The following is a 9,680-nucleotide window of genomic DNA, read 5'->3' on the forward strand; positions in this document are numbered from 1 at the left end:
GCCCTCAAAATCGAAAAACAAATAGAGATGATGAACCGGACAGAATTCAGTCCGTCAGATTTGTTTTTCGAGTTTGCGGGCCTTAACGATCACCAAATTGGCTGAAATTTTGCAGAGATGATCTACATAATATTATCTAGTTACTAGACAGTGGAGATGAGGAAATTCGATCGAAAAGTAGTGTAAAAATGGAAATCCTTGGTGCGGACGTCCACAGCTGAGAAAAATCGTATATATATATTGTCCATCATTTTGAACAAGTAGTAGAACAAGTACTGCCACAGAAAGCCACGCTAACTAGGTAGCTTAATTGTCAAATTACATATAATTGATCAAGTTGATTGTACATTTCTTAGTATCTTCGACATATAACTTATATATCCAAAACTATATATTGATCGATCATGACCTATTATGACTAGTTTGCATGTACATATACAGCACATTCATAGATCTATGTCATATCTCTGTGAATGAATAAACAAGTTTATGACTGGTTTCTTGTTTGTTTAGAATTTTAGATATACATAGCTTTCTTATGCAGCTGAATTTTTGGACGAAGTGCTTGAGCACTCGCTCGAAAGTTGGTGAGATTTTACTTGCTAACTTACAGTAGCAAGGTCTTTAGTATATTGAAGTTTTGTACTATAGTATACGTATGGATACAAAATTCTATGTCATCAATAATAGAGTTTTATCTTAAGGGGAGTCCGGCCAACAAGGCAATAACGTGTCAAACACCTCCCTCAAGATTTCTAAATTCGTATAATTTAGATCCTGATATTGTACATGTTATGTGATTGTTTGTTATCTTACACGTTTAAATTTTTGTATAACTTGTGTAGCGATAAATATACAAAACAAAAAACAAAAATGGATGCATGCAAAGCCGGAATTTTAAGCACTGATGTTAATATGTTGTCTTGTCATATTAATTGGTTACTCAACTCCAGATCTCACCAAATTATTACTTTGAAATACAAAGGGAAACAAAAGTACAAAACTACATGAGAACCAAACAGGATGATCAACATATAGTTATTGGGCTCGTAACGTTGTGGGGTGACTTAGGCCCGTGTGGGTGGATATTTGCAGAATTAGTCCAGGAACGTACCATCCACCGATCCATATATCCACTTACCATTTTCTGTCCTCTTTCTGAACTTCAATTTGATATAAATTCCAATTGAATTTTAATAAATACTTATACACTAAATATGGAATTGGAAGCATTTTTATAAAGAAACTGCAGAATTATTCAGGAAAAAAAATGAAGAAAGATTCAAAGTATTAGGATGAATTTGTACCCTTGACCTTATAAATCAATTAGTAACGTTCCCAAACCTCTACAGCTAAACTTATTTTCCTCAAATAGGATCAGATATTACCTCCTATGTACTTGTTAAATTTAAAAAGAAGCTTATGTTTTGACTCATCTATTTACTTAGTCACCAGACTATACACAAAAGACAAATTATAATAGTATAGTCTAAGACCACTATATGTATCGTGTTTGAACTAATGTGATTGGCCTCTCATATTAAACAAGAACATAAATTTGTTGCTTATGCCAAACTTCAGTTGTAGATCAGTAGTTCGATAATAGGCTATTTCTTGATGAGCTTAGAGTTTAGGGTCGTTAAAACTGGGCATACTCTTGGTATTTACTCATGACAAAATGCTCTTCCTTATTTGTTACATTTGTAGTAGAGACTAACATGCGCTGAGTGATCATAATAAGTACATAACTATTTATCATTACCTATAGCTCGAATGAACAAAGTACGTACCCTTGTTACCGAGCCTAGCCTCAATTCTCTAACCGGCACAACCCACCCAACTCCGGCATAGGATCAAGGGCCAAAATGCCCCCAAATCTCCACGTGGACGGTGGGGATGAAGTGGACATTAAAATGGTAACGGTAGAGGGGAGTCCATCAGCAATCTAAAACCCAAGCTCACTTCCTCACATCAGCCTAGTCCTTCTCTCTCCCTTTCTCTTCCAATAAAACAACAAATACCGGCGCGGGAAAACTTCACCGATGACCGCTCCGGCGAAGGTACTCCGTCTCCAACACTCTCCCATTCTTCTCAAATTTTCAAGGGTTTTTCCCCAATGCTCTGTTTATCATTATCAAATTTGCGTCTTTGTATCTGTTGGTTATTGAAAATTGAGTCTGATCGTTTTGAGCTCTGTGCATTTATTACCATTCACTGTTTCATATGCGATTGAATCTCAAATTGTATCGGGTTTATTTTGTAGAGTATTGACTGATCGAGCCGTGGCTCTGGGACTTTAGTTCTGGGCTTGCATGGTGTGAGTTTGGTTTCTTTCTCTATCAGTAGGGTCGGAGAGAGTGTAGCTGTTTGAGTTTAGAGTGTAGGGAAGCTGAGGTTTTCGGTGTCGAAGCGGCTTTCATTTGACTCTTCTGAAAATGGTATGGTTTAGAATTGTGTATGATTGATTTGGTGATTGGAAGTATGAAGCTTTGCATGCAAATGTTGGATTGGGATTTTAAAGGTTGTGAATTTGGGTGTTTGATTTAAGTGTTGGCTTTTATGAGAGGAGAGTTATATGGTTTTTGATAGATATTAGTACTCTGCTTGTTTTGGTTTTTCTTACTGTTTTTTGTGCATATCTGGTGGAAGATTAGTATTGAACTATTGATATTGAAGATTTGATCTTGCTTTAGTTGTTTGATATTATGACTGCTTTTGAGTGGAATGAAAGACGATGTTTTGTTGTTCTGTCATGTCTGGAGCTTTAGACAACCAAGTTCAAATTTGAGATATAAAAAAGAAGGATGCTTTCTTTGTCGAGTATGCTGATGCTTTCTATTTGGCTGTAAGGCAAAAGGATTAGTATATTAGCTGTGAAGTCAAATCTTTGGAGATATTGTTGAAAGAGTTGATCTTTATAAGTAAAGGAGAAAGCTTAGTTACTCTAGCAAGTATAAATATGTAAATTTGATATTTTAGTGATCTACTATGTGAAGTGAGAGTAGTATCAGACACCATGCATTGTAATCCGGACCAGTGATATATGAATGCAACTTTTTACATTCTGGAATAACTTGTTTAAATCCATACTGCAAACTGCAAAGTCTCTAGAAAAAATAACTAAAACTCAGTAAAAGAAACTGAAAGGAAAAAGGGAAAGAAAATAAAGTAAAGAGAAACTTTTTATAGCTATATTAGGTCCTTCATGTTATTCCAACAGCTTTCACTATTAATATACTAACAACATGTTCGATTGATTGCAAGAACAGTACGTGTTATGTACTCAATCTGATACGTATCATCATTTGTATAATGAACTCACACAATGTAAATATGTATACATGTATACACAGGAAAAATAACCAAAGAATATACACATGCATATACAAATATACATAGAACTCTTCTAGCGAGGACCTCTATAATGAGGACTAGTTGAGGAATTTTTGGCTTATCCCACTCTTCGATCTTATATCCACATTTTGACCGTTCAATTTATAGATATTTTTGAGTTTTCAACCATATTGAAAATCGTTGAGTTCATAAGTGTGATTTACCAGTTATAAACTTAAACGATTCATGTTTGACAAATTTGGTTCGTCTATTAATTTGATCTAGTTTGTTTACCTTAACGATCACCAATTTGGCTGAAAATTTGTAAAAATGATCTATTCATATAGACTTAAAAACTGAACGGATGAGATGTCAAGATGTGATAAAAAATGAGTATCTTAAACCATATATCGAAAAGTCTTCAACTAGTCGTCGTTATAGAGGTCCTCATTAGAAGGGCTCCCCAACTATACAACTTAGAATAGCTCAATTTCTTGATCATAATAAACGGACCCATATACTGATGATATCGATCTTTCTATGAAAGTATGTACTCATCATACACTTATAAACTCAAGTTTTACACTAGCTAGCTAGCTGTACGAAACTACGGTACGAAAGCAAGTCATCCAACATATATAACCTCTAATTTTACTGTGTAAATCGTTTACGGAATCAAATATATAACATGTCTGTGTTGATTATTTTGAGAAATACACTGAAAATACTATATATATTGTCCATCATTCTGAACAAGTAGTAGAAACAAGTGCCACATAAAGCCAGGCTAGCTAGGTAGCTTAATTGTCAAATTACATATAATTGATCAAGTTGATTGTACATTTCTTAGTATCTTCGACATATAACTTACATATCCAAAACTATATATTGATCGATCATGACCTATTATGACTAATTTGCATGCACATATACAACACATTCATAGATTTATGTCATATCTCTGTGAATGAATAAACAAGTTTATGACTGGTTTCTTGTTTGTTTAGAATTTTAGATATACATAGCTTTCTTATGCCACCGAATTTTCGGACGAAGTGCTTGAGCACTCGCTCGAAAGTTGGTGAGATTTTACTTGCTAACTTACAATAGCGAGGTCTTTATACTTTATTAGTTCATTGAGGTTTTTGTACTATAGTATACGTATGGATACAAAATTTCATGTCATCAATAATAGAGTTCTATCTTCAGGGGAATCCAACAAGGCAATAACGTGTCAAACACCACCCTCAAGATTCCTAAATTCGTGTAATTTGGATCCCGATATTGTATGTGTGAACTGCATGTATATACATGCTATGTGATTGTTTGTTATCCTATGTACACGTTTAAATTTTTGTGTAAATTGTGTAGCGATAAATATACAAAACAAAAGAAAGAATATGAAAATTTATGGATGCATGCAAAGCCGGAAGTTTTAAGCACTGATGTTAATTAATACGTTAAATTTTCAGGTGTGCTGAATAGGCTCTCATTAAACTAAGGTTCATTACATGTCTATTTTTTCAAGAAGAGGCCAAGAAGAGATTGTATTAGGATTGTATGAATATGGGATTTGTCACCACCCATCGAAATACTGCATGTATTTTGCCACTTAACAGCTCTTGGATCAAACGTCAATAACTTAGGTAGTAATGTGATAGTTTTCATAAATGAGTATGAAAGTTTTAATCAGTTCTCCACAAAAATAAAGTAATTGAAGCATGGTATATCAAGGGAAGCCCTAATCGACTTGACGTACAAGCCATCAACCTAATAAAATTTCACGAATGTAATTTCCTACTCCACTTTTTCACTAGCCTTCACAATGTTCCACCATTCTCCGACCTTCAACTCCAAAGATTGGAACAGACGCTGCTCATTCGTTATTGCATCATCATCATCATCACTTTCTTTTTTCTCCACCAAAGCCTTCTCTAGATTTTCCTTCAATACTTGTCTTATTTTGGCTCCTGCCTCTTCCACTTCTTGCTCATACTGCTCGAGTTCATCTTCCACTGACGAAGACATTCTCTCTGCCAACATGCGCAGTTCCGGTCGACGCGCATACAACAGATGCAATTCCAGCATTTTGATCTTAAACAGTAGACTCTTCAATCCTCTGTTAAAACTCAGGAATAGCTCAGCAATACTGTGCAGCTCCGATGCGGTAGCCATGGTTCCAACTTGATTGGGAAATTGCTGCTTGATCTTCCTGAGCTCTGTGCCTGCTAAGTCCATCAGTTCCGAGTAATTCTCCACATCTTCAAATAGATCATCTATTGCTACATTCGAAGAAGCATATTGTCGAACTTTTTGAGCCATCACTTGTTTGTCCTCTGAGTTCATGAGTGTCATCAGAAAAAATAAATTAACAAGGTGACGAGGGGTAGTCTTAAGCTGGTCAACTACTCGAGCCCTCATTGATTTCAGACCCTCCCATTTGTGAGACTTCCCAATCCAATCTATTGGACTGATCAATTCTCCAGGATCTTCTTCAACGTCTTTCTTGTCATTCTTTCTGAATTTCACCATCCACTTCAAAAGCTCGGAATAGTTTCCATCATCACTGCTGCTACAGTCAGGAACTGGACGATGAGATTCATCATGATCATGCTTCATGTCGTTGCTCTCTCCCTTCATTTTGGAGTTGATTTTGGAATCACTTCACAGATTTGATTTCTTTGATGAATCTTGTTTTCTTCAACAACTTGATCAGGACTCCAATCTCTCCAATCTCTCAATAGGTGTGAAGAAAATATGTAACTGTGTCTATTGTATGGGTTGGGAAGTTATAGTAGCAGGTCTCATACTTATATAGGTATGCTATCCTTATCCTATATTACCTAGGAGTTAAAATGAAATACGAATTCTATCCGGGCAAAGAGTCCTGCAACGTATAGGATACTGACTTGGATCCTACTGATTTCAAAGAGAAACAAGCGCGTAATTAATTCCACATATGCATTGGCACTGTTTTTTTTTTTTTTTAAGGGAAAATTATATCCAAGCGTGTCCCATCTAAGTGGTGATGCAATTCGATCTTATTTATATTTTTGGACAATAAGGGTGATACAATTAGGTAAAAATTACAGCAAAACTTTATACATATTCAATTTTAGAAAAGATCTAAAAGAAGGAGAAAATATAAATAAATAAAAATTGAGCGAAATCAACTGCCAAGGAAAACGCACCACTACTGTTAGAATGCAAAGAACACAACTGCCCGATCCGACATTGAAAATTAACTACAGAGAGTACTGGCGTGTGAAAATTACCATCACGTACTAATAACTTCCTCATGAATTACGCTCAACAAACTGGCCAATATCTCTAGCTTTCTCTATAAACCACTTACCCAATACAACCCCGTAAGTACAGAATTTAATCACAATTAATCTGTTAAATGATATAGTACATGTAATTCCTAGCTTCTTACTTAACCAGCTTTTTATTCTGTTTAAACCTGCAGATGACACTGGCATGCATGCATGTTTTATGGCATAAAAACTGTGAATGACCTAATAAGAAGGAAATATACAGAGTTGATTCTTAAGAAGGACAAGAACACATTCACATTGGATCAAGGTCGGGCATTTCGGCCATTTCTTCTGAAGGTTTACTTCAATTGTTATGAGTGCCTGATGCCCCCTTCCTGATTTATACCCATATCTACGTACCCAACTCTGTTTTCTAATAATTCATATCCCAATTTTTACATCATCTCTACACTGGCTACCCTTTTGGTTTTTGTATTGCTAGTCTTGCTGTAATTTAGTCTGTACAATATGCAATTATGCATGTAGGATCATATCCAAGCGTCCCATCTAAGAGGTGATGCAATTCTTAATTCAACAAATATAAACATTCGATAAAATTACAGCAAAACTTCATACACGTTCATGTTTAGCAAGAAGAAGAAAGAAAAAAATTTGAGAGAAAAGAGACCCCGTGTCAGCCTTTATATCTAGGCGTAAACCAAGGGCATAACAGACATTTTGCCTAGGCGGGATGGGCGAAGCAGGGCGAACTGGGCCTTAGCGGTCTAGGCGGAGGCTTTACACGTCTAGGCGGTACTTAGATGGCCTAGGGCCCTAGGCCTTCGCAGAGGCAGATTTTTCGGTCCGCTTTAAAAATAATAATAATAATAAAAAGAATGACTACCAGAAGCCAATGATGGGCGGGTCTTGGACTATATCTCTCGATCTCTTCTCTCATATCTCTCCGGCGAGTCTCAACCGAGCTTGGTGGCACTGGATCCATAAGATAGTGAAGGATGAAACTCCTGATCAAGGCCGGTCCTGTGTAATATAAGACCCTATGTGAAATTTTAAATGAGGCCTTAAGAGATTAGGGGTGTGTATTTAAAATTTCTTTTTACAAAATTTTGTTCCTGAACGTAAAACGTATAAACCAACACCAAAACTCATAATCTCTCTTTAAAGTGTAAGAAATAACATACTGCATTCCTAAAGTTCTAGAACAAATAAACAATTGTACATGAAAGAGAATGAACCTCATAAATCAAAATTAGAGATTAGGATTTGGTTTTTTCTGTTTGGGGTAAGCAAAATACACTGAACGAGTAGGAAAAAGAGTTATAAAATCGCAAGGAAAACATAGAAAATAAAGGAGGAAAAAAAAGAGTAGGAAAAAGAGTTATAAAATCGCAAGGAAAATGCAGAAAATAAAGGAGGAAAAACAAAAGGGGTGAAAAACTCAGAAGACAAAAAAAAAAAAAAAGGGAAAAAAAGGGTGAAAAAAAAGGAAAAAGGTAAGAAAAGAAGAAAAGAAGGGGTGAAAAACGCAGAAGAAAAAAAGAGAAAGGGAAGAAAAAGGATAGAAAAAAGAAGGAAAAAATGAGAGGCTGTTGAACCGAGGTGGTTTGGTTAAGAAGAAAGGTACCAACCAACTCTGCTACAAGAGAACTTGTTTACATGCCTAGCCTTCTTAATATATATTACATATTTATATGATAAAAAATTTCAGAGTTAGGCCCCCGAAAATCAGAGGCCTTGTGCGGCCGCACGCATCGCACGGCCCAAGTGCCGTCTCTGCTCCTGGTGGTTGGTCATGGAGGATGGTTTTGGACTTTTGGCTACTTGGTTTTTCAGTTTTTAGTTGAGAAAATGGAGGAGGATCGGAGATAGATGAGTATGGTAATCCAAAAACAAATGAAAAATGCATGTAGGATCTGTTGATTAAAGAGTATAAGAAAATCTCAATTCATTAGTTTGATCTTGATGTCCATGAAATATAGGCATTCAACAAGGAACATGATATAAACAAAGATGTAGAATCACAAGTCTCAAATAGCTTAATGAATTAGCAACACCATGAAAGCAAGCCACGCACTAAAACAACTCAAACTAAATTATTAACAGTACCAGAAGTCAGCCATAGAACCCTAAAGATCAATGTATATAACAGGGAGGAATAAGGCCAATTACATAGAATGATGGAACACATTCTATCTATTTACTAGTAGGTTTCTTCTTATATTTCGTTACGGACTTAGCCCAATTTATATTAGGTTAATCAAGGCCCTTTTGGCCCACTAGGTAGGAAGTTGTCTATAGTTACTTGGTTACTCCCTTGATTATAGGAGATAACCTTTATCTATATATTTTTAAATCGTTGTAGATTCTGTATGGATAGAATGAATATGTTTGTTATTTAGTTATATTCTTATATTTTCCTTCATTTCCTAATTTTCCTTTCTTAAATGGATTATGATATTAATTTCCTAGTCTCGTGCTAACGTAATTAGGGTCGAGCGTTTGGGTCCTTTTTAACCAAACCCTTCAACAGTAAAAAGTAATATTTAGGCTTAATTTGGTATTGTGATTTAAAAACTCAATTTTTAAAAACTCAATTATAAATAAACAATCCCTAACATGTTTCTTAAAATTATGATTATTTTAAAAAGTATATTTAAAATAATGATTACTAGCCTTTCTGCACGCGCGATGCGCATGCGCGAAAAGGCCGCGCTTGCGCGTGCGTTTAATTTGGCATTGTGATTTAGGCTTAAAAACTCAATTTTTAGTTGAGTAATTTTAAATACACACCTCTAATATCTTAATACACATCTCTTACTTAATTCACTACTCATCTCATTTCAATATTATACTAAATACACATCCCAAACTGTCTAAAATACCCTCAATATCTAAAACTAATAATAATCTATTATTTAATATAATTATTATATTTTTACTATTTCATAACTCTCTTTACTTATTCTTTTTTATTTTCTGTTAGATTTTTTTTGATTGGGTTAGAAATTTTTTCTTGATATTTTTCAATTTATAATCAAAAGAGTAACATATTATATTCGAACTCCAAAT

The sequence above is a fragment of the Fragaria vesca genome, linkage group LG7 (assembly GCF_000184155.1).
Source record: "Fragaria vesca subsp. vesca linkage group LG7, FraVesHawaii_1.0, whole genome shotgun sequence".
In the NCBI taxonomy this organism is placed as follows: domain Eukaryota; kingdom Viridiplantae; phylum Streptophyta; class Magnoliopsida; order Rosales; family Rosaceae; genus Fragaria; species Fragaria vesca.